Source organism: Coenobita brevimanus, chromosome 1 (genome assembly GCF_032717465.1).
Source record: "Coenobita brevimanus isolate Jiangsu-jjx chromosome 1, ASM3271746v2, whole genome shotgun sequence".
Taxonomy (NCBI): domain Eukaryota; kingdom Metazoa; phylum Arthropoda; class Malacostraca; order Decapoda; family Coenobitidae; genus Coenobita; species Coenobita brevimanus.
In genome coordinates, this window is record NC_136954.1 from 9,699,128 (window position 1) to 9,726,627 (window position 27,500).

The window sequence follows — 27,500 nt, forward strand, 5'->3', positions numbered from 1 at the left end:
AGGCTAGCGAGAAAGTGCCCCACTCCTGAAAGAGAGCAAATTTAAGAAATAAAAGGCAATTGCAGGTGCAGCTGACTGGCATCCCATTAATGAAATCCTTAGATATCAACGACGTGTGGAGTTACTTTACAGAAACTCTCAACAGTGCCATCAAATTATGTATTCCCATGCGCAACAGAAGGCTCACCAAAAATTCTAAACCCAAATGGTGCAACTCCAACATTAAAATGATTGTTCAGCTGGAAAAATCTTGCACATAAGAAATTTAATACCACAAAAGAGTCAAAGTGATAAAAAATGAATACGATGCCCTTCGACAAAAAGCCAAAAAATTAATTAAATGCAGTAAGAAAAATCTTGAGACACATAATGTAAGTACATCTGTAAACCAAATCCCAAAGAATTTCTCTGTTACATAAGAAGCAAAAAGGTAATAACTCCATCAATCGGTCCCTTAGTCACATATGTTGGAAAGCACACTGATGCATAAAACTATGATAGGGAAAATTCTTAATAATTTCTTCGCGTCAATATTTACAACAGAAAATATACATACAATTCCTACTGTTTCCCCCATTCCTATAGAAGAGGGCAACACAATCACTGACATTACAGGAATAGCGATCTAACGTACATATTGCAACAAACAGATTAAAAGAGAATAAGTGGCATCAGGACTTGTTTAAATATCACCACGTGTATTGAATGAACTACAGAACAAATATCAAAGCCTTTAGCTGAACTTTTTAACTTATCTCTTAAGAGCAGTAAGGTGCATACACATGAATGGAAGCTTGCTAATGTAACCCCAATATTCAAAAAGGGCAACAGAGCCCCAACCAGAAAACTATCGAGCCAATTAGTTTAACATCGCGGTGGTTTGCAAAATTGCTTGAAACTATTATCAGAGACAAGTTTGTAAAACACTTTGGAAGGCAAACAATTGCTACCCCCTCCACAAGCTCTATGTCTACCCCCTGATGTATATATAAACTTCCCCCAATGCCATACAATGCCCCCACTAAATTTGCTAGGTCAGCATGCTTTCCCAGAAGCCTGAAGACAGCGTTATTGCATCAGTTCTTAGCAGACAGCCAACACGGGCAGACTGTTTTACTGTGAGCTTGTAATAAACTCCTTATCTAGCTGTTTGTAACACGGAGTTTCTATCACCAAAGTATTGCAAAGTCACATTTGGTAGCAGCGGTGTTTCAAACCATCACATTCTGATCGCTCTCCTTGGATTTTTAGTGATACAACAAGATACGACGACGACTCGCATCTGCCAGCCTCGCCCCCTCCCTCCGTGCACTCTAGTGGGTATAATCCCTTGGCTGTGCTTCTTTTCAGAGTGTACCATTTTTCTCACCAAGTGCTCACCTCTCCAACAATATCGCACCCATACTTGCTCTTGTTCCTGACCGCACGTGTCGCAGAAGTCGCCGACTCTACGCACCCTGTTGCAACCTGTTCCCAGCACCTGTTCCGGACTCATCATAGCTCACTGCCCCCACGGTGCCACTTATCACTGTCTGCCTTCGCTGCCTGCCCACCACCATTCTCTGCATTTGCAACTCACCAGCTCTACACCTGCCTTAAATGCCGACATCTGCCCTCACCGCCTCACTGCTTCACCAGCTTTCCCTCCTCTCTCCGCTGTGCGCCTCGCATCTGGTCTGCATTACGGTAGAGCCTCCTAAGACCTGCCACTCCCTGCCGGGTGATTCATTGCGGCGTTCTTCTTCTCCCTCTCCGCCCAGCTGGTCTCTCCACCGCCGCCCCCGCCCCGCCCCGCCCCGTCGCTCCGCCCCGCCCCTGCCCACAGCTACGCTTCCAGCCACCCTGCACGTCCATACATCCTCTGACACTCCCTGTTTTCTACTGTGTAAATATAGTATATCTTTCCTTTCTATAGAGATTATCCTCAGATTTTCTCTACAGATTGGTTATTGTAAATATTCCATCTCATTTCCATTACCCCGTTTTCATCTTCACCTACGTTATTTATTATCCACATCTCATCCTTCTAGCATTTTATTTAAACTGCATCCATGCCCGCATACCTTCATTCATTTTCACACCTAGTGTATTCCATTCTCTCATTGTTATTTATACATTTCCACCTACGTATCCATCTTCATCCTTTCATCTCCCATTGCCGCATTAAATGTCATACTTTCCACGTCAACCGCTTACCACCAGCCCTCTCGACCCGGAAACATCACCTGCTCATACCCCGTCTGCCGACTCTAACACAATCACTCACTTACGAAGTGGCAAAGAATACCACCGCCCTGTACCTGAGACTCCCATTTCCCTTCCCGCAGAATCACTTACTACCCGTCCTACCCTCGCAAATGCAGATACGTCCTCCTCTACTCCTGCCTCTACTCTCCCTTCTTCTTCCTCTACTCCTTCCACTGTCGTTACTTCTCCTGCCTCCCTTCATACCCCATCTTGCTCACCCTTAACTGCCACTACCTTCTCTCTCTCCCACACCTCTCCTGCCGCCACTTCTACACTTCCAGCCATGGCCAACCCTCCACAGTCTATCTATCTCGACGATGCCAATCGTCCCAAATTTACCGGCCAGGACCCAACTTGGTCTGTCTATGATTTCCTCAGAGAAGTCGAAACCGAAATAAATAATAGACAAATTACCGAGGAATCGCTCAAAGTAGCTTACCTCCTCGGTCGCTTGCATCACGGTAAATCAGACATCGGATCCGCGATCCGTGCAGGATATTTCGATAGCATTCGTACCTTTGCTGATTTTCATACAGAACTCATCAGCCTTTGTTGCCAGCATTCAAATACCGCGTCTCTCATGGGATTCATTAATCTCCTAAACCAACTAGATGAGGACTTGCGCGTCCCAGCGCAATATGCCAAACTCCGCAAAGCTGCCGCCGCCATGAAAGCAACTAGTAGCGAGATGCTCCAATTACTGGTAGGCACGAAATGGTTAGAAGAAAGAATGGCGTTCCAATGCTTTCACTCACCAACTTTGCTGACTTAATTGGTTACCTCAGATTCCTTCACTGGCTTACTCCTAAACAGCGAAAGCCAGCCTTGGAAATCGGTTTCAATCCAGGAGATAAAATAATTCAGGTCACTAAAGCCATTCATGAAAGAACAGGTTCGAACTACACGCGTCAGGGCACCACCCAACCCTTGACCTCCTCAGTCTGTCACACCTCCACTACCCCAGACCAATCTCGCTCCCATCCCACCACACGCGGCAGAGCTGCCACACATCGCTCTCCTACCGCAGGTCGTGATCAATCTAGCGCCCGACGGAACAGACAATCTTCGATTCTTTGCTGGTACTGTGGTCATCCTGGACATCGAGCATCCAGTTGCGACCGTACATACAGACGTCCTCACTCCCAAACCAGACAGCGTACGCCTTCCCGCTCACGTCATCCACACTGCAAATACCACAAATCAAGCACGACTGACACCACTGAGGAATGTCGTTACCTCAACCGCCCACAGTCGGGGGAAGCGCCACGCCCGTATCGGACCAATATTACGTAGAACCAGAAACCCAACTCCCCATCTGCCATGTAGGTCCCATAACATCCTCAGGTTTAGTCATTCTCGGCAGCAGTCATGACATACTAACGTCATTCTTTTTGGACACAGGATCTATAGTAAATCTCATCTCCGAAAATTCCTTACAAATTATTCATCGCCATCACAACCACGTCAGTTTCCTAGAACCACCAGACATTCGCCTATGTGGTGTTAACGGCTCAGAGTTTAAGGTTAAGGGAAGAGTCACCCTTGAAGTCAAACTCCACAGAGATTTGCCCCCTATCCTCATTGAATTTCATGTCACTAATGACTTGCAGTATCCCACAGATGCCCTTATTGGTTTCTCCACCATGGCACAACATTCCATTGCATTATTACCTGCTCGTGGTAGAATAGACATTTCTGGATTCCCGGTTTCCACTATGGAATGTCCCCGTCCTGTTCTTACGATCAAATCAGTCCTTCAATTACCTCTGTCCCTATCACTACCAAAAAGTCCAACCCAGCCCAAACCACCACTATCATCATCTGAGAATACAGAGATCATTCCTTTACTGACTGCGAGCAAGGACATAAATTCCTCAATGTCCCCTGATACATCATCTCAGCCCTCGAACATGGCTCTTACATCCTCTCCCGACAACACTATCGCTGACTCAGACATGTCTCAGTAACCTACCTCACACAGTCTGCATGATCTTCTCCAACACGCAGAGACGAAACGTGCAGTAACGAATATGTGCACAATTTTGTTACCGCATGAGTTCACCAAAGTCTCTGTTTGTGTTTCCGGTGCGAAAGAAGGAGTGGATGTACTAACCCTACCTGAGACGTGTTGTGTGAATGGCTTGACTTATGAGTCAGTGTGGTGTACAGTCTTAGAGGACAGTTTATGCTACCTGTACTTGCTCAATGTCACAAATGCTCCACTAAAACTTAAAAGTGGTGTAAAGATTGGAGACTTCCTAGTATACCCAGCGGCCGTAAAGGTGTGCCAGGATTCCTCAATTCAGACTGATGATACGCCAATCGGTGTATGTACTATTAACTCTACGGGATCTGCGCCGACGCATTCACCCGATATGCTCTCACATCTCACTTGCACAGATTTCCCAGAACATACGCCTCAACTCCTCGACCTTCTGACCTCGTACAGAAACGTGGTTGCCTTACCCGGTGAACCGATGGGTAGAACAGACCTTGTCAAACATACGATTGAACTACTCCCAGGAACTCAGCCGATTTACATACCAGCGTATCGATTGCCTCACAGCCAGAGAAAGCAAACAGATCAAATGGTACAGAACATGTTAGACCAGGACATTATTGAACCCTCCGTCAGTCCATGGAATAGCCCACTTTTCTTAGTACCAAAGAAGGACGGCAACTTTAGACCAGTAGTCGACTATCGTAAGGTCATTTCTGTCACCGTTCCAGACCATTTCCCGTTACCTGTCCTCACTGATTTGCTAGAATCCCTTGGTGACAATAACGTAGTCTTTTCATCTTTAGACCTCCTCAGCGGGTACTGGCAGGTCAAAATGGAAGAGTCCTCTCGCCCAGTTACAGCCTTTAGCACCCCTTCTGGACATTTTCAGTTTAAGAGACTCCCTTTTGGTCTGAGAAATGCTCCTTCCGTGTTCATGCGACTTATCCATTCAGTCTTCAGCGGTATGATGGGACACTCTCTTTTTGCTTACCTAGATGATATCATTGTTGTGAGTAAATCCATCCCTGATCATTTTACCAAACTCCAGCAAGTCTTTGAACGCCTCCAGCTCGCAGGCCTGAAAATCAATCTCAGTAAATGTGACTTCCTGCGAAAGAAAATCAAATTCCTAGGCCATGTCGTAGATGCACAAGGCATTCATACTAATGAGGATAAAACTAAGGCAATCATTAACATCCCAGAACCTACCACTACCGATGCTGTACGAAGTTTCCTGGGCCTCAGTGGCTATTATCGTCGCTACGTCCGGAATTATGCGCAGATCGCCGCTCCTCTGACCCACTTACTCAAGCAGAATGTGCCCTTTGTTTGGACTAACGACCAGTCACAGGCTTTCCAAAAGCTAAAGACAGCTCTTGTAAATGCCCCTATTCTAGCGTTCCCTTATTATACCACACCCTTCCTTCTCTGCACAGACGCCTCAGGCACTGGACTTGGTGCCGTTTTGATGCAACTCAATGAAGCATCAAGGAAGCGCGTAATAGCGTATGCTAGTCGCACCCTTACAACCGCTGAACGTAACTACAGTGTCACAGATCTCGAAGCGCTAGCGGTAATCTGGTCCTTGAAACATTTCAGAGATATAGTGTATGGTTATCCAGTGCATATCCAAACAGACCACCTTCCACTATGTGATTTGTTCAAGAATCGCAACTTAACAGGTAGACTAGCTAGATGGTCTATCATCATCCAGGACTTTAATCCCACTTTTCAATATGTACCAAGCAAGTTGAATGTAGTCGCAGACGCACTCTCACGTCATGTAGCAGCAGCTATACCATCACTGCAGCCTGATGTAACTGAAAATACTACACTAACGTCAGAAGTTGTTCGAAACTTTCAACGCCAAGACCCCATGTGGTCCAAAGTCATTTATTTCCTAGAATCTGGCGATGCCTCGACCTTACCTACTCTGCCAGTATCACTAGATGAGTTCATGCTAGATGATGATCTCTTGTACAGGAAAACACTGCTAACAGGCAAAGATATGCCCAATCGCGAAGTACGCCAACTTGTTGTCCCCACTGCCCTGATACCAAAGGTTCTTCATATTGTTCATAATACTCCTCAAGCTTCCCATCCAGGTAAAGACCGATGCTTGCGCCAAGCACGTCTCAAATACTATTGGCCAACCATGCGCCGCGATATCAATGCCCACTGTGACTCTTGCCTCTCCTGCCACCGCCACAAAGGATCAACTGGCTTACCAGCACCTCTCTTACAATACCCAATCCCATCACGAGCATGGGAAACTGTCTTAATCGATCTCTTAAAACTACCTCTCACAGAATCTGGCGCGGAGTACTCGTTCGTAGCGGTCGACCACTTCTCCCGCTACTGTGTCCTCGTTTCCCTCTCCGACAAGACCGCGAAGAGCGTTGCCCCAGCCTTTGTAGATCACGTAATTTGCCCATTCAGTACCCCCTCATACCATTCTTACTGACAACGGTACAGAATTCAACAATAGCCTTCTAGATGAGATCTGTTGCCACCTTCATATCAGTAAGTGCAATAAGTCGTGCCTAACCATCCGGCTTCCAATGGCCTTGTAGAACGCCACAACCGAAAAATCTTAGAGTGCCTCAGACATCTAGGCTCCCATAATTCGTCCTGGGATGACTGGATTCCCCAAGTGGCATCCTCCATCAATAGTTCCATCAATGCATCCATTGCTGAATCTCCCTTCTTCGTCCTCTTTGGCTTTGACAAGGCCTCCCATACTCTCTCTTATCCTCAAAGCCAGAACCCATCTACAACATGGATGATTATGTTAAACTAAAATTGGCCAACTTCCAGACAATCCACCAGTATGTCCAATCCACTTTGGCTTCCTCTCAGGAGGACATGCTGCAGCGCCAACATAAGTCCGCCTCTCCTATCACTATCAGTGTAGGCGATCTTGTCTTTGCTCATTCCCATACGCGTTCCTCTAAGTTGGATGACAAATTTACAGGTACCCTACGCGTCCTCACTCAACAAGGCAACAAATTTCACCTCAAGGACCTGTCCACTTGGGACACCAGATGGGTCCACTTCGATGACTTAAAGCGAGCACCCCGTGGCCTCGTGTTGGAAGAGTCACTTACACAACCTCCTGCCCCTCTTCCCTCCTCCTCCCATCCTTCAGTCTACCTTGTCTCCACCTATCCCTCAGTCTCCTTCATCTCCATCTCCACCTGCTCATTCATCAACCAATCAATATCGGTCCAAACTGGGCTCTGCCCATCAACCTCTTCATGACCTCCCCCATTAACTCTACCCTGATTTTCTAGGTATGATGTTAGCGATCTCCCTGCTGACAGTGCTGACCCTCCTGGAGTCTGGGTCAGGTCAGGACGATGGTGGAGTACGTCCTGGGGGCCTTGGTCGGCTCAGGAGGCGAGGTCTCCTTGCGCCACGATCTTGCGCCCCTGGCCGACGTAGCCATTGCCCTACCTGCCTCACGCGCACCAGCTCCACGGAATCAGAAACCATCTCAATGGCCCTCATGGGGACACACAACCCGAATGAGTATCTCTCTATAACCTTTTCCTCCCACTCTCCTGGCAGTTGCAATGCATAAGTAACAGATTCACTGAGCTCATTGACACATTTTCTTCTTCTACCTCAAACTCAACATGGATAATCTCCAACTGGCCGTTGACTCTCTCCTGTCTCAAGTCTCTACCTTGGTTCGTATCCTGGTCGATGCTATCAATGGACGTGTCACTGCCGACCTAGTACCTGTCTCAGCTCTCCGTTCTGTCCTGGAATGGGCTCACTCCACCTTCGGTCTCTCCCCAGTCCTCCCTTACTCCTCCCTTGAATATTATTATCCTGTTCTCGAAGCCACTCTTCTCACTACATACGTCGTCGTCCATATTCCTCTCCGTTCTGCCATTACCTTTAACCTTTTCCACATCATTCCCTTCCCTTTCCGCCTCAACAACTCCTTGTTACAGGTATCTGTTCCTTCAGAATATTTCCTCCTCTCCCATGATCATCTTTCCGTTGCCTTCCTTTCTTCCACAGACCTCCAGCAATGTTCCTCCCTTACTCCGACCTCTCGTCTCTGTGCTACACCCTGTGAGTCTGCTTTAGTTCGCAACCATTCCATCTACTCAGCCTGTTCTTTTGTCCCAGTTCCTGACCTCCCGGTCCACCATGCTCACCTCAACCATGTCCAGTCCTTCTTCTTTGCTGTTCCCATCTCTGTCACAATCATGTGTCCTGGTTCTTCCGTTCGCTCCGTCCCCGCCAGTGGTCTCTACAAAGCACCTGACTATTGTACCGTCAAATCAGAGTCCGTCATCACTTACGCCACTCGCTATCACCAAGCTGTTCGTAAACACTCCTATGACATCTTTCAACCAATTGACATGCCTTCAACCCTACCATCTGCCAACATTACCATCACCTCCCCTCACTTGCGCATGCTCACCTTCCTCAATGACAGTGATTTCATTATGGATCAATTTTCTCTGGCCTTCAGCCGTTCATGGGTTCATCCAACAGTTGTGTTTCCCCCTGTGGTTATCGCTTTCATAGGTTTTCTACTCATCATCTGTGCAGTGCATTGTTGTGTCAGAAAAATGGAACGTCGACTCCAGGAAATCAGAGTCGCTACAGGCATAGTACGCCCTACACACGACGTAGAAACTCCCCGTACTTAGTGCCCTCACCTTCCGTGACTACCATTGCCATCTAACACTTAACCAAACTGTGAACAGCACTCTGCCTACTAGACAATGATGGTATTTCTTTCATGCATTACTGAGTGACAGTGTATCCTACAGAAAATACAAAAAAAAAAAAAATGAAGGAAGAACAACAATAGAACTCTCATATCTACTCCTTGTTTATCATGTATCAAACTATTATTGTGTAATTCCCATTATGTTTATATATACCTTCGACCCTTACTGAATTTGTACCTATTAATCCTTGTATATCTCATCTGTATATATCGTTCTCATTCCCTCCCCTCAACATGGCCATGTCTTCCCTACTGACCCTGTATCATACTTGTCCCTTGTACAAACCTCCCGGTCCTGCCTTACTCCTATAATCAAACACCATTTAACTCCCGGTGTCAGGAGACACCGTCTCAGCTACCCGGGGGAGTAATGTACCCCCTCCACAATATGTCTACCCCCGATGTATATATGTCCCCCCCCAATGCATACATGCCCCCACTAAATTTGCTAGGTCAGCATGCTTTCCCACGCCTGAAGACGGCGTTATTGCATCAGTTCTTAGCAGACAGCCGACACGGGCAGACTGTTTTACTGTGAGCTTGTAATAAACTCCTTATCTAGCTGTTTGTAGGTCACACGGGAGTTTCTATCACCAAAGTATTGCAAGTTACACAATCTCATAAAAGATTTGGAACATGGTTTTCGTAATAATCGCTTTTGCCTCACGAATCTGCTGGATTTTTTTAATGATATACTGAACATGTATGAGACTAAATCTGTTGATGTGGTCTACCTCGATTTTCAAAGGCTTTTGACAAAGTTCCACACAAAAGACTCCTTCAGAAGCTAAAGGCACACGGTTTCAGCGGCAGTGTTCTCGGGTGGGTAGAAGATTGGCTCACTGGATGAAAACAAAGAGCTGTAATAAATGGAAAAGAGTCAGACTGGATAAACGTTACAAGTGGAGTGCCGCAGGGTTCAGTGTTAGGTCCTATTCTTTTCTTAATATATGTGAATGATGCTGACGAAGGATTGTGTTGTAAGATTTCAAAATTTACTGATGATACTAAAAGAGGTAACAGAGCAGATACAGCACTGCAAAGACAGGCAATTCAGAGAGATCTTGATCAACTGTTTAACTGGGCCCAAGTCTGGCAAACGGATTTCAATATTAATAAATGCAAAGTGTTAAACATTGGCAGTAAAAATGTAAGAGCAAGTTATAGCATGAATAATGTCCAGCTTGATAGGGTAAACCACGAAAAAGACTTAAGAGTTATAATAACAAATGATTTGAACCCAAGCAAACAATGTACAGAAGCTGTGAAAAAACCAACAAATTGATTGGGTTCATAGGCAGAGCATTTGAATATAAATCCGATAATATCATGCTCACTTTGCATTAGTACGACCGCACTTGGAGTATTGCGTTCAGTTTTGGTCACCGTATTATAAAAAGGATATTGAAAAGCTTGAAAGAGTGCAGTGAAGGATGACAAAGATGATACCTAGATTGAGAAATAAACCGTACGAGGAACGTTTGGAAGCCCTGGATCTCTTTACCCTAACAAAACGGAGGATACGAGGAGATTTAATTCAAGTATTCAAGATATTCAAAGGACATGATAACATGGCTGTCGATAAATACTTCACAGTTGATCACTCGAACTACACTAGAGGCAATGGGCATAAAATAATTGGCAAACGATTCCAGTCGCATGAAGCTAAGCATTTCTTCTTCAATAGAGTTGTAAATATATGGAATAAACTGCCCTCCAACTTAATAGACTGTACTCGTAATACAGTACAAACCTTTAAAGGTCGCCTGGATAAGTATTGGGCATCCAACCCCCAGCTTAATATATTTACTCCTGAATAAAGCACTTGTGTAAGTATAATTTTCTGTTTTATTTTATTTTAGTTTTTTAGATCCTGGATCAATTTATTAAATGCAAATATAGTATATGCACAGACTAGGATATGCACAGATAGCCCTGAGTTAATGGTCACTACTCATACTTTCGACCTGTGATGGGCTGTGGATCACTGAGGGTCCCTGTTAGTTACATGGCCACCATCGGGATTTTTTTAATGTACCAGGGGTCACTGCTTCAGGAGGTGACTTGTTTGCTTGTCCTGCATGGGAAAGTTCCTAGTCTCAGTGGAATGAATGGAGCTGGGGCCTGATTCACTGCTGCCTACCTTAATAGCGCCAGGCAAGGCTGCCACACCACCCCTGAATATCCACACTGTGTACTGTGCAATTTCCACACTGTGTCCGCAGACGCCCCGTCAACTCAACGTACCCATACAGCGACATGCATTAGTTATTTATTTATTCGATTACTCATTGTACTTTACTACTTTCTCTTTCAGGTTATTCTTACTGGTAGCTTATAGATAAAGTATAATAGAATGTAGTTTTCCCTTTCACTCTTTCCTATGAAATCTCCATGTCAGTTTTTCCATGCTGCGTGGTGGTTTTTCTCACTTTTTCTTGCCAGTTTTGGCTGGAGGGTTTGGAGGCTAGGGAAGCCTTCTTGCTTTACTATCCTTATCCTTCAGCATGTAGAGTTAGATCTTGTAGTCATAGTCTACTCTGTACCAAACAGCCTCGAAAGGACCATAAGGTCTGTTGCTGTTTGCTTTCCTTTGTACTCCTTTGTACTCCTTCCATCCCTCCCCCTCTCCTCTCGCTTCCTCAGTCATTCCATCCCTCCTCTCCTCTCCATCCCTCAGTCCTTCCATCCCTCCTCTTCTCTCCATCCCTCCGTCCTTCCATCCTTTCTCCTCTCCTCTCCATCCCTCCGTCCTTCCATCCCTTCTCTCCTCTGAAAACTTTCTCTTCTCTTAATCCATCCGTCCTTCCATCCCTCTTCTCCTCTTCATCTCTCCGTCCTTCCATCCCTCCGTCCTTCCTTTCCTCCTACTCTGTACCTCTCCATCCTTCCATCCCTCCTCTTCTCCTCTCCATCCCTCCGTACTTGCATCCCTCATTTCCTCTCCATCCCTCCGTCCTTCCATCCCTCCTCTCCTCTCCGTCCCTTCGGCCTTCCATCTCTCCTCTCCTCGTGATCCCTTCTTCCTTTCATCACTCTTCCTCTCCCTCTCTCTCTTCTTCCATCCCTCCTCCTCCTGTCCTCTCCATCCTTCCTTCCTTCCATCATTCCTCTCCATACCTCCCTCCGTTTCACCAGACGTACAAAACATTGAGTATATTCCCCCCTTTCATCCTTGTCAGCTCAATTCGTAATACAGGCTGGGCCATATGTAACACTCGTCGACTACTCCACCGGCCGACTTCTTGTGTGTTGTGGGGACAGCTTAGTTACCGTTCTCAGTGTCTGTTCTGCAAAATTTATTCTTTTGCCACTGCCACTGCCACAATTAAACCCACACCAGTAGACTGTGCCGTCCCCACAACACACATGATGCCGCCAGGCGAGTTTCTGGTGAAGTGCTATTGATACGGGTCAACCTGTATATAAAACTGCCACATAATATACTACCTGATGCTGATGACAAGGCAGACGTTTGAAAAGTGTCCACGGATGTAATTCTTTTTGAAATACCACAGGATGAGTTTTCCGAAATGGCTGGCAGCTGTTTCACTTAGCAAAATGGCACTTTGTGAATATCACAGTTTAAGTTTCACTGTGAATTAGTCCGCATGCAAAAGTGTAAATAGGGTACGGTACGGTCAACTTGCTCTCACCAGACGGAACTGAATCACACCCAGATTTTGAATACTAAGTGGTCGTGGCATGACATTCGGTGAGCCTCAGTTATGATGTAGGAATGAGTCTTCTTGGTTACGAGTCAAACTATCACAACAGGCCATCAAAGTGAGTTGGAAAGGGTTAGGAATCCTCGGCAGGTTAGAACAAACACGGTACAGATCCTCAGCTTTACCAGGTTATTTCTGAATGTAATGTGGAACAAATCCGACCCTTTAAGGCAACTCCGACCAGTTTGAAAAAATACATATTAAAAATGTTTAATCTTATTTTTATATTTATCTGCTATTTTTATTTTTTTCATTTTTTTATTTATTCAAAGTTTTTTCAAACCGTTCGGCGCTGCCCCATTTTACGGTATGTTATCTGTGCAAAATACGTTGCCCCCCAAAAAAGTAGATAAACAACATACGAGAGAAAGTGAACCCCCTAGTCCACTACAGTCCGATGACACTAATATTTTCTTGTTCTCAGTGGGTGATTTTATTCAACTCAGGACAGACATGTATTAGTAAAGTGGCTAGTAAAGACAATATCCAGGCTGATTCCCCATGTCTGAAAAGTCTGTGGAAGGCCGAATAAAATAGTCTGGTGGTGGCAACAATAGATTATGAAGCACATCATGGGACTGAAACGGTTACGTTGTAAATCAACAGTCAACAATTTTGTACCAGGGAGCCTCCTAATCCCACGAGAATATGGACTTACAGGAGAGAAACAATGAGATGGAGGAGGAGGAGGGGGGATGAAACGACGGAAGGAAGAAAGAAGAAGTAAGGAGGGATGGAACGACGGAAGGAAGAAAGAAGAAGTGAGGAGGGTTGGAAGGACGGAGGGAAAAGGGAGGAGGAGGAAGGAGGGAAGACGGAAGGAAGGAAGGAAGAAAGGAATGAAGAGGAGGAGAGGAAGACGAATTGGTAGACAGTGGGAAGGAGAGGAGGAAGAGGAGCAGGAGGGGGAAAGATGGAAGGACGGAGGGAAAAAAACTAGGATATGTGACATACCCGGTACGCTACTCATGCCTGGGTAAGAAAAATATCCACACAGTTCATAAATAACTGTATATAACAAGTATTTAACGTTGTTATAAAACCTTGTTGGATTATCCTGTCTTATATGCTGAATTTTATGATAAAACTTTGGCGCTGTAATTGGTTGAATTAAAAATAACCGGAGGCTTGCTCCGAGCCCGCGATTTAAGCACTACCTTTTGAAGTCAGACTCAAGCTTCAATTCAGTATATGGCTAAGTCGAGCTGATTGAGCCAGACTTGAGTAACCCGTGAGCCTCAGCCTGTGACCGTCCCAAGCACGACTTTCGTCTGACTCAAGCCTCGTTCCAGCAATTGACCTAAGTATCTGAATGCAGCAACAGGAAGGAGGTAAATGTTCAAAGGAAGTGGAAGGCAGAGTGGCACAGGCAAGGGAAGTGGTTCGTGTTATGACGGCCTTGATACAAAACAGAGGTCTGAGTCTGGCAGCGCAATAGGATACTGCCCACATTACCAAATGGGTGTGAGACTTTGGTGTGGCGTGAAAACCAAGAGCCAAGCGATTGAGTAGTGAAGATGGGGTTATTGAGAAATGTTTGTGGAGTGATGAGAGTGGATGAAATAATGTGGTTCGTGAAAGATATGAAGTTAGGAAGTCTATGAACAATAACGCTGCTGAATGTGTACCTAGACTGTATGGTCATTTGGGGAAAATAGGTGTAAACAATTTGGTGACAGGGGCATATGTGACTGAATTGGGCGAAGGAAGGAGGCGTGGTGGACCAGGTAGAAGGTGGATAGGTGTGGTAAATGAATGTGTGAGAGACAGGTGTGGAGGCTGATGTGGCTCGGAAACTTACAACGTATCGAGTAGGTTGAATGAATTTTGTACAGGGGAGTGCGTGACAAGGGCTTGGTATCACTTTCTTTAATTTAATAGTTATAGGAATGAGTATATGTTAAGTAAGATAAAGCATATCCAGTATGCGTGGATGGTTATGCCTGTGAGGTGGAGTTCACGATTCCGGGAGCTTGAATAGTGAGTACACGGGTGTGTGGTCTGTCACTGGGTATGTTGTAGGTTAGTTCTCTCATGTTTTTCCTTTTTCTTGTTCGGTGGACCCTACCTCATCCCACCTTCACGTGAGAAAAAGAAACGGGATGATGATGATGATGATAAATAATGATTATGGTGGTAACACTTAAGGAAGGTAAGTTAACGTAACGTGTAGCCTACTATACTGGGTGAATAATCCACCACGGGTTCAAAGGCCTAAGCTACGGATCTGAACACCGCGGTTAGGCGTCTCTTGGCGTCTGATCACCTGTACCTTTATCTTCAGACGATTTCATTAACTCCCTGACAGCGATAAAATTCTTACCTATCTTATTCTTGCTACAAACAGACGATTATATTCAGCTTAGCAGTGACTATCGCCGTAATTTTTTTTTGTCTAACTTAGCAAAAACAACCTACTTTATCCTTCTCATGGTCGACACAGTTCTTAGTATCTTTTCCAGCAAACGTCAGACGATTTTATTCAGCTGAGAGTGAGTCACAGGAGCCTCAGTGTTAATACCGGTACAATTAACCATGGAGGTAGGATACCCCCAACAGTCGAGACAACGCAACTCTTGTCCAGCCAACGCCGCACGATTATGTTCAGCTGAGTGAGTCATGGCAGCCTGAGTTTAGACGTCACGGTGCTGAATGAATGAGTGAATGAAAGAAATAATGAGGAAAATAAGAAGGATGGAAGAAAGGAAAGAAAGAAAGAAAGAAAAAAAAAGAAAAAAAGAAAGAAAAAAGAAAGAAAGAAAAGTAGGAAGAAGGAAGGAAGGATGGATGGATGGATGGATGGATGGATGGATGGATGAAAGGAAAGAATAAGGAAGGCAGGAAAATAAAGATAAAATGAAAGCAGGAAGGAAGGGGGAAAGAAAGAAAGAAAGAATGGAAGGAACAAAGGAACGAACGAACGAATGGAAAAGAAAAGAAAAAAAGAAAGAATAAATAAATAAGGAAGGAAGGAAGGAAGAAAATGAATGAATGAACAGAGAAGGAAGGAAGGAAGAAAATGAATGAATGAACAGAGAAGGAAGGAAGAAAGGATGGTAGAATTTACCTAAAATCACTACAGTACATCTCTGGGCCAGATTCAACACTGATTTTGCTCCCAACCTGGAAGAGGACACTTTTGACATCACATATTTTTCCTTTAATCAACTTACTGGAAAAGGATCATACCATTTTAATATTCTCTGGTGCTGGTAAGAATAATATCGTCACATATGCTACAGCCACTTAAAGGGTTAACTACGACAGGTTTTGACTACAGAGGAATAAGGTCTCTCTCTTATTAAATCGCCTAGTGTTAATAAAATAATGAAAGGTAAGGCATTTTCTTGCTGTTGCCCACCTATACTCCTTTTACTCTAACTTGGCCTAAAACTGCCATCTCTCCATCTTGAATGTTGAGTTGTAACAGTAGCCTAGCACTAGAATATGATGCTAGTCACGAAGACATACTATGGAAAGGATGCACGACCGCAGTATTGTCTTATTCTGCCACTGAATTACATGAAATAATTTGCAAAAGCACAAAAATGTGGACCAAGGGAAAAATAACATAGTTCTCTCAGTGTCCAATGAGCAGCTCAGTCTGATGGGGTCAATCATCACCGCGGTTACTGCTTTTTACATCTGTATTCTCGTTAATGCCTCACGATGACATTAAGCACAGAAAAGACCTCTCGAAGTGAACAGATAACCAGACAGAGGGACAGACACCAATGCAACGGAGCAGTCGATTTCAAGGTCACAGTTTTGTATTTAAAAAAAAATGTCGAGAGTCTGAAATATCATAAACAGGAGAATGGTAAGAGGGGTCCAAGACTTCAAAAGGCAGCACATAAAGCCATAAAGAAGGACAAAGAAACAAACCAAAAAAGGCAGCTGACCTCCAGTCCACAATTAGACAAACAACAAAAAATGGAGGAGGAAACCACGGCGAGAGAGGATATTCGAGAAAAAGATACTGTAACTTGGAAACAAGGAGACAGGGCAAAAAAAAAAAAAAAAAAAAAATGCTAGGGAAAGAGTAGTAAATTTTGTGTATGCAAGTTTGATGTAAATGAGAGACAAAGAAAAACAAGAGACAAAAAGACACTGAAATAAAACACTGCAAGAGCTCAAAGACTTCAGAGAAGCGGACAATATCCAGGCTGCGGACACAACCACAGAGAAGGTACGCAGAAACAACAAAGGGGTAGTTAATCTCACCTCTACAATTAGGTAAACAACAGTGCGGAGAGGGTGAGCGGAGTAAGAAATCTCTTGGAAGTGGGGCGGGGGGGAACTCCACACACGATCTGGGTGGAGTTGTGGCCACAGCTCCACATCCCACCACACTTTCACTACACAAGGCCCAGGAATCCTCTCAACACACGAGAAGCTACCCATCACAAGAATTGGCTCGTCGTTCAAGAATCCCCTCATCACTTACCACACAAGAAACGTCTCACCACACAACAATTGTCTCACCACACAACAATCGTCTCACCACACATCAATCATCTCATCACACAACAATAGTCTCGCCAAACAACAATCATCTCACCACACAACAGTCCTTTCACCACAACAATCGTCTCACCACACAACAAGAGTCTTGCCACGCAACAATCACCTCACCACACAACAATCCTTTCACCACAATAATCGCCTCACCATAAAAGAAGTCTCACCCACACAACAATCGTTTCATCACACAACATTCGTTTCATCACACAACAATCCTTTCACCACAACAATCGTCTCACCATAAAAGAAGTCTTACCACACAACTATCGTCTCATCACAATCCTTTCACCACAACAATCCTCTCAACACACAAGAATCCTCTCATCACACAATAATCCTGTCATCGCAGAAGAATCATTTCCCCACAACAGCTGTCTCATCACACAATAATCTTGGCATCACAGAAGAGCCCTCCCACCACAAAAGAATCTCACCATACAAATATAACCTCCCAACACGAGAAGTCCCGCTACGACTCGCTTCTCACAGCAAAAATAATGCATAACAATTTCACAATATAATCAAAGAGCCGCCTCACAACACAGCAAAACTCTCTCTCTCTCTCTCTCTCTCTCTCTCTCTCTCTCTCTCTCTCTCTCTCGTAATAATTTGCAATATATAATAAATTTTCCTAAATATTTCTGGGGGAGGGGGCCTGCTTCCCCCTACTTGCAACACCACACACACAGTACCTACCATGCATCATTTTCTAATTCCTGAAACCGTTTCCATGCGTCTTTTTTTTTTTTTTTTTTTTTTTTTTTTTTTTTTATACATGATGGTCTATGAATGACGTTCCTTTGCCTCTTTGCTAAGGAATTCTCGTGTGTTACGGGGACGGCTCATTCAACGTTATGTGTCTGTCCTGCATCATTTTCTGTATCTCGGAAACTTTTTAATACTTTACACAGTCCGCCTGTTTACGTTCATTGATTGCATAGTTCAGTTCTCTTGTGTTGTGGGGACGGCTTGATCAGTGTTGCAACTATCTACATCATTTCCCACTTCCCATAACACTTTTCATGCTTTATCTAATATACTATAGCACTAGCCATGTGTGTGTGTGTGTGTGTGTGTGTGTGTGTGTGTGTGTGTGTGTGTGTGTGTGTGTGTGTGTGTGTGTATTTTGGGCAGCCGAATCTACACATTCAAATCGCATCAAAATTGGCACAAAAATCGCAAAAAAATCGCTGATGTAAAAATAACTTGGTCCCATCACGATTGAAAAACTTTTACTATATTTAATGAGCAATCACATTTTGACCAAAAAACGCTGCTCCCGGAGCCCGGTATAGGATCTCCGTAAATTTTTTTGCCCAGAGGTAGAACTAAAATAAACTGTAACAGTAGCCGTGTGTCTGTGTGTGTACTTCGGACTTGCGTCCGGACAACTTGGGTTCCATTCCCGAAGCTGCAAATATCACGATCAATTGGTTAGCTGCAAAAAATCCAAGTGACAACGTTACACTAGAACAACACATAAACGCGAGAGCCCTCCGCAGGAGCAAGTGCGAGGGGCCCGAAGGGCCCACGAGCACTTGTAATGTCTATTTTTTTTACATTCAGTTAGTGCAAGGCTGAAAAACGAAAAAATAATTCACGCCCGCTGGACAGTAATATTCAGTTTAGTTACGTTGCATCTTAGTGTAGAGGTTAAGTAGGCTATCTAACCCCTTCAATTTGAAAGTCCTTCCAGGGCGATATAAGACCGTCTGGCAATAGAAATAATACGACAATAAAAGACATCGTGGTTAAGGGAGTAAACATTATCGGTAGGGGTATTTATGTACTATACAGTGTTGCCACACACACACACACACACACACAGAATATGTCTAAGAAGAAAAATATCTGGGCCCCCTATGCAACAGCCTACAACATGTCTGTCACTATTCTCACTTTCTTTTGTACATTTATCACCGTCTCCATCATCATCGCCAGCAATTCCACCACCACCAACAAGAACACCATCACCAGTTGTTTTTTAATCATGACTACCAACTTCCTAACCATTAACATTACCACTTATACTTCCTCCATCTCAAGCACCAACACTATCACAATTCCTACCACCATTTTCATTACTACTACTACTACTACTATTACTACTACCATCACCAGTACTAACGCCCTGCACACCACTATTACTATCCCTTACCACTACCATCAACTTTACCACTACCACCATCCTTACCACTACCACCATCCACACCTCTACCACCAACCTAACTACAGTTACGGTACCATTACTGAACTGTCACCACCACCACCACAATCCAACACTACTACCATCATCTCAACTACCACTACACTAAATACTTCCGACGTCCCCTCCATCACAATAGAGTTTCCCACTATTACTACCTTAACGATTCCCACCAACCACTACCATCTTTACTATCAAAACCACTACCACCCTCCCCCACCAACCACCACCACCTTTCCCATCATCTGGCCACAACACACCACAAATATTGCTATACTGTATTTCCACCACCAGCAATTCCCCCCACCCCTCCTCCCGCAGCGTCTCCAGGGTGACGTATGATCCCCATCTCTCCTCCGGGTCCCTATTTATATGCCGTTACCTACCGCCATGAATCATCCAAGCCCACACCAATCACACCACACCCACACCATTCACCACACACTCACAACACACCCACACCAATCACCACACCCACACCAATCACCACACCCACACCAATCACCACACACTCACACCACACCCACACCAATCACCACACACTCACACCACACCCACACCAATCACCACACACTCATACCACACCCACACCAATCACCACACACTCACACCACACCCACACCTTTCACTCAACACCATTTTACTCTGAACAGTGCCTTTTTATTTACCAATATTACACACACACACACACACACACACACACACACACACAAGGATGTAACAAAATGACGAAAAATACTCTGAAAACCACTTTGAAATCCGAATTTTAGCGCACCACAGGCCATCTTCAGGCAAATTACGTGTCCTCTGATGCCAGCATGTCACGTACCATTAATATTTAGTTATAAAGGATCTTTTTTAAATACATAAAGGAGCGAATAAAAGAAATATAATTAAATCTAAACACCCCAACTTCATCTCAAAACAAAGCCTCCTCCCAGTTACAAGGCAAAATGATATATGCCACGAACCCTCCATTCGAGACCCAAGTGACTTACTCAAACCCCCTAAATGATGCTACAAACCCCAAATTAATCAACAAATTATCCTGAAATAAACAGCAAATAATACATAACTGTATCTTTGTTGGAATATACAGGTGGATCTGGGTTTGTTGCTTCATATCCTTTCGAATATTACACCGGAACTTTATTCTTTACGTTATTTATATCGAATTCATATCGACAGAGCTTCTTTACCCGACAAGAATATCTGCCTTCATCTTAGCTGGAAAAGAGAAAACACTGCCATGGCAGAGGAAAAAAAAATAGAAGGTTAGGCAAAGAAACGTAGTGCCAAAAGAAACTTAGAAAGTGAACCGGAATGCATAATGAGGCGAGAAGGGGAGAAGAGAAAGGGGGAGAACAAGAAGAGAAAAGGAAGAGGGAAGAGGGGAAAAGGGAAGAGAAGGGGAGTGAAAGAAATAAAAAGACAAACATGAGAGAAGGATGGACACTGCAAAATAGGGAGGAAAGGTAAGATGAAACGAAGCAGAGAAAAGGAGGAGAAAAGGGAAGGGAAGGGCAGGGAAGGGAAGATGTGGGGGAAGGAAGGAACTGAAAAAGATGAGCATGAAGATAGCGAGAGGGACAGGAAAAAAAAAAAAAAGGTGAAAAACAGAGAGTGAGGAGGGAAGAAGGAACAAGGCGTGAGAGGCAGAGATAGAAAAAAATGGAAAGGCGAAATAGAAGGAAATATTTGTAGAGGAAGGGTGAAAAAGAATAGGAGAAGAAAATACAGGCTTGGGACGAGGGAACAGAAAAGACGGAGGCAAGGGAAGGAAAAGGAGAGACGAGATGCATGTTAGAAAAGCAAATGTGTAGGAGGAAAATGAAAGGGAGAGGAGGGAGGAGAAAAATAAAGGAGAGGAGAACGGGAAGAAAAATAGAATGACAAAAAGGAGCAAGAAGAGAGGGGGAGGGGAGAGATGGAGGGAACCAGGAGAGGCGGAGGGGGGTGGGGGTGGGGGTAAGCAATAGTGTTGTGTCCACATGTGTGGGTATCCCGGAGGGGGCAGGGGGGGGTGGAGACAAACACTGGTTGGGAGGCAAATGAGAGAGAGAGAGAGAGAGAGAGAGAGAGAGAGAGAGAGAGAGAGAGAGAGAGAGAGAGAGAGAGAGAGAGAGAGAGAATGAGAGAATGGAAGGAGTATGGTTAATATAGGAAAGACATTTGGAATGAGGAGAAATGTTTGATAAATATATGGATATTAAACACGCAAGAAAAGGGAAGGGGAGAAGGAAATTACAGGAAAGAGCAAGTAAATGTACAAACTGATTGGTACTGTGAGGAAAATTATATGGAAAGTATAAGGAAAATGTAAGAAAACTACATAAACAAGAAGTGGGATGCACTTGGTAAGGAATTTGGGACGGAGGGGAAATGAATGAAATATATATGAAGGGCAGGAGGGAAGGAAGGCAGGAATGTATGAGAAAGGTTAATGACGTGTGTGAGATTCAACATGGAAGGGAGTGGGAAATATGCTGGAGAAGTTATGGAAGAGAGAGAGAGAGAGAGAGAGAGAGAGAGAGAGAGAGAGAGAGAGAGAGAGAGAGAGAGAGAGAGAGAATGATGTTGAATAATGCTGAGAGTGTGAAGATTAATGGAGAGAGAAACGGAGAGAGAGGGGAGGAAGGTGGTAGACAGAGGGCGAAGGGAGGTAAGGGGGGAGGGAGGTAGGGTAAGAGAGAGGAGGGAGTAGGAAAATGATGGAAGAGAGACAAAGTGGGAGGGAAGCCGTCCATCACTTAGCAGCAAACTTGATGTAGTGCTGCCTACTTCTTCCTTCACCTTTATCATTCTTTTTCTGTGTTTGCCATCCTGTTTTCCTGTTTCTCCCAACCTCTTGCATTACTATTCTTTCTCCTTCAGGTGGCTCTACACTGAGTGACAAGACTATTTGTTTTCTGTAACACAGGAAATCAGTTACATCGTTGGGTGGTTACCACAGTCATACTTCGGGTTATGTGGAGCCTCCTATGGTGCCCCTGTTAACTGGGTGGCGAGACGCATATGCGGCGTCCATCCGGAAACCAAAACTCTACAATCTTCTTCGCGTCTCGTTGTGGTAAGGTTTTGTCTGCCTCGAAGGAACATTGGTTCACTGCACACGACGGCTCTGCAATGGCGTTTGCGCAGGCAATGCGGTTGATGTGTCTGCTCGGCCAGACAGGAGTTACTCAACAACAAAACCACCACTTTTGCATCCCTCCCAAATCCCACCCTCAACCTCCACTTTTTCCCTACATTAAACAGCCACGAAAGGACAAACAGGTGTGTGGCTGTTTGCTTTCCTTTGTACTCCTTTCTACTCTGACCCCCCTCCCCCTCTCTCTCTCTCTATTTCACACAAACACACACACACACACACACACACACACACACACACACACACACACACACACACACACACACACAGACGCTTCCCTCGCTCCTCCACTCTCCCCCTTCACCATGATAAGAATGTATGATGCTGGTAAATTGGGCCAGACATATGAAGGCGCATTTATCACCAGAAACACAAATGGTCTAAAATTTATGCTGATTTCCGTAGGCGTAAAAGTCTAGGACATTACTTGTGGGGATTTTTAAATATATGTTTACAATAGCCAGTGTACCTACCTACAAACCTACCTAGCTACCCTACCTAACTAAAACATACCAACACACACACACACACACACACACAAAGGTGAGAAAGAGAGAGAGAGAGAGAGAGAGAGAGAGAGAGAGAGAGAGAGAGACGTCCTAAGACTTCTGCACTAAATGTTCTAGGAAAGTATGTCGGATTCGCAGTGGTTATGGAGTATAAAGTAATAACTGGCGGTATCAATGATGGGAGAAAGTCTCATTCCACACCCACTACGATACTCTTCTCGCACCTCCCCAGCTCCTTCCTTTCATTGCCATCTTTCCTTCCTTTAATAATTCCCTCACTCATTTTTGTGTCCTTCTATCCTTCTTCCATTCCTCATTCGCTGTTTTCCTTTTTCCATCTACATCTTTTCCTTTTCCGTTTTTTCCTTCCATCTGAAGTTTTTTCCTGTACTTTTGTTCCCCATCCCTACCCCATTTTTTCCACTCATTTTCATTCCATTGCCGTATCCTTCTTGCATTTTTTCACTGTCTTTTTTTTTCACTATTTTTACATTTTTTTATTGATCTCCATTCAGTCATTTGTAAACAAGGCTTCACTAGGAAGTCGCCTGACTGTAACTTGTGTTGTGGTGACGGCTCAGTCTCCTGGTGTGGGCGTGGGCGTGGAAGGGGGAGTATTAAATAAGTGATGCAGGTTATACACTTAAGACATTGACAGCCGACCCCACAGCGCACAAGCATCACCAGTGGAGTGAAAATGAATGTTATATATAAACCAACCTACATTTTCCCATTTATCTATTCCTCATTTTTCTGTTCATTTCATTATATCTTCAATTTTGTTCCACACATTCCCACCTTTATCCTGTATCTATATTCACATAAATTCGTCATCAATCCAGACACTGAGAGGAAGCAGGTGAGCCATTATCCCCATCTACACCTTGGATTACAACCCTGTTCTCCCATGCCCTTATTTCCTCGTTCTCCATTATGTCTGTTTGCCTGTCTGTCTGTCTGTCTGTCTGTCTCTCTCTCTCTCTCTCTCTCTCTCTCTCTCTCTCTCTCTCTCTCTCTCTCTCTCTCGCAGATACTACGTTAAGAGCAGAGTAATTTCCCACTTAATACTAATAATAATTCATAACAATAATAATAATAATAATAATAATAATAGCAACAAAAATAATACGTAATGATGACGAAGATAATGAAGATGACGGTGATGATGATGACGATGGCGGAGGTGATGATGATGATGATGATGACATTGAAATGGAGGAGGTGGAAAAATCACCCTAAAATCTCTCTTTTTCGCTGTAAGTGAATTGCGTCTGGAATATTCCCAACATATTTGCATACCCATCACTCAGTCTCTCTCTCTCTCTCTCTCTCTCTCTCTCTCTCTCTCTCTCTCTCTCTCTCTCTCTCTCTCTCATTACTGTATTCAGGTCTCTGACCATCTTCAAGCTTACTTTGTAGTTCTCTCTCTCTCTCTCTCTCTCTCTCTCTCTCTCTCTCTCTCTCTCTCTCTCTCTCATTACTGTATTCAGTTCTCTGACCAGCTTCAAGCTTATTTTGTAGTTCTCTCTCTCTCTCTCTCTCTCTCTCTCTCTCTCTCTCTCTCTCTCTCTCATTACTGTATTCAGTTCTCTGACCATCTTCAAGCTTACTTTGTATTTCTCTCTCTCTCTCTCTCTCTCTCTCTCTCTCTCTCTCTCTCATTACTGTATTCAGTTCTCTGACCAGCTTCAAGCTTACTTTGTAGTTCTCTCTCTCTCTCTCTCTCTCTCTCTCTCTCTCTCTCTCTCTCTCTCTCTCTCTCTCTCATTACTGTATTCAGTTCTCTGACCAGCTTCAAGCTTATTTTGTAGTTCTCTCTCTCTCTCTCTCTCTCTCTCTCTCTCTCTCTCTCTCTCTCTCTCACACACACACACACACACACACACACACACACACACACACACACACACCAGCAAACATACCTACGGAAACATCAGCACAATGTCAGCCAATCAGCACATATTTATACCAGGCAAATCACTGGCCACATTCCTAGCGCTGATACGAGGAGTGACGACAGTAGGAAACTAAAGGTACGGTAAGTTTCTGTCAGTTTAAATAAGACTGGGTGAAGTTAGGTTACGTTAGACTAAGCTGTGTTAAGTTATATTTAGCAGGGTTCAGACAGGTTAGGTTAGGTTGGCAGGGTTTAAGCACGGTTAGCTTAAGTTTTATTAGGGCAGGTTAGTCGAGATGAGTCAGGTCAGGTTAAGTTGCACTATTCTAGGTTAGGTCACAGGCAATAAGGCAATACGTACGACCACCTCAGCACAATAATCAACCAGCACACATTTCCACCCAACAAATCAGTGGCCTCGTTCCCAGCGGCGGTAGGAGGTGCAGCGATAACAGGCAGGACCCAGGCCGTCAATGATATGCTGCCAATAATAACACGTGGCCTACTGGGTACGCCCTGCACTGAGACTGGTTCATTATTGCAACGTATTGCTACACTGCAGGCACGGTGAGGTGACGAGGTGGAATGGGGGGGGGGCACTGAGAGGTGAGGTGGGGGAAAGGGGAATACAAAGGTGAGGTGGGGGAAAGGGGGGGCACGATGGTGAGGTGGGGGGATGGGGGAAAGGGGCAAATGAGAGTGACGTGGGGTGTGAGGGAGGAGGGGGGCACTGAAGGGAGAGATGAGGGGGTGAATTTAGAGAGGAGAGGGTGTTGTGGAGAGATGTTGTGGAGAGAAGTGAAGGAATGAGGTGAGAAGAGAGGGTACCATGGAGAGTGATGAGGGGAGTAGGGGTTTCGGAGAGAGGTAAGAGGGATGGGGGTAGTATGGGGAGGGATGAAGGAATGGGAGTTTCAGAGAGAGGTAAGAGGAAGGGGTAACTGAGAAAAGAAGTGAGGTGAGGGGGGGAAGGGAGAAGTGAGGGGGGGTTGAGGAAGGTGACGAGAAGGTGAGGGAGAATATTGTAGTGATAGACAGGAACAGGGTGAAGGTCAAAGGACATTCGGTATGGTGGGTGATGGTGTGTCTTTAATATAGTCAAGATTCTGTTTAACATCAGGCTCCTACGACTCACTCAGCTGAATACAATCGTTTGGGTTTAACTGGTATAGAATATTAAGTGTCCCGACCATGACAGGTGAATGGTAGAAGCATAAACACGCTCGGTTCCCAAATAACTGGGATGACCGCACCACGAGAGGGGGAAAAAAAGCCTCACATTAACCCATTTACCTGAACGTTTTGTTTTATATTCCCTTAATGCTACCACTTCTTAAAAATTTCTGAAGAGCTTTTAAATCGACTGGTTAGATACAGCCTTCCCCAACCCCCCTCACTACTACAGGTACAGCCTAACTTGAGTAAAACCCTCTGTTGGTATCACAAATAAACCAAATGAAACAGGACACCATCTGGAAGGGGTATAGGACACAGAATAACAGATATCAGAATGGAGTAGAGTATTCCTTTGTATATTCAGCCAAACGTCAATTACATCGTCATCGTCGTCATCGTCCTCATCCTCTTCACAATCATCATCACCATCAACATCATCATTACGACTTTTTCCCACACACAGGTAGGGTTACGGGGGCTCCAGAAAGTAAAGAAAAAAACTGGTGAATAGACGTCAATTACACACTGAAAAATCGTCTGCGGGTGACAAGAAAAGGAAAAAAAAAGTCACTACATCGTACGGATTAACTGGGCGTCTCAGTTTAACACAGTTGTGAATGAAGTGTTAAAAAATGGTGGTAACAATAAACGAAAAAATAAAAATAAAAACAAAAAGCCACCGAACTAAATGAATTAATTATGGTCACAGAATAAAATCTTGAAGGAAGGACAATGCTGTTCAGTATATTCAAAGAAGTCAGTCACACGCCAAAAAAAAAAAAATAATAAAAAAATAAAAATAATAATAATAATAATAATAATAATAATTTTGTATTAGCAAGACAAAATACGTCACTGCACAGAGTTAATTAAAATTCCTAAAAAAATGGTCAAATATAGTACTGCTGTGTATCCTGAATTCAGCAAAACATCAATCACACATGGAAATCATCAATCAAAAATTTAATAAGCCATTAGAGCGAAAATATTTATTTCGTACAGTGTGTAGGCAGTCATGTTCTGCAGCCACCACTGTTGTTGGGATAATATGTGCATATTTATCCATATCTATGTATCTTTTCATTTATCTCATTACTTATGTATCTATCAATCTGTTTAGGCATTATGTCTACACCTCTCTCTCTCTCTCTCTCTCTCTCTCTCTCTCTCTCGTGGAATTTATTTCCACTAATAATATTCACCAGCATCACCACCACCAACAACAAATTAGACATCACAGCCAACCACCATCACAAACAGCCACCGTCACTATCATCAACCAAACAATCATTCTACCGTCACTA

At 44.2% G+C, this 27,500-nt stretch overlaps 1 protein-coding gene across 1 annotated transcript in view; it reads left to right on the forward strand.

Moving 5' to 3' along the window:
- LOC145413995 (glutamate receptor 1-like) overlaps positions 1-27,500 on the forward strand; it is an 802,643-nt gene that overhangs the window by 202,466 nt on the left and 572,677 nt on the right. The window lies entirely within an intron of this gene.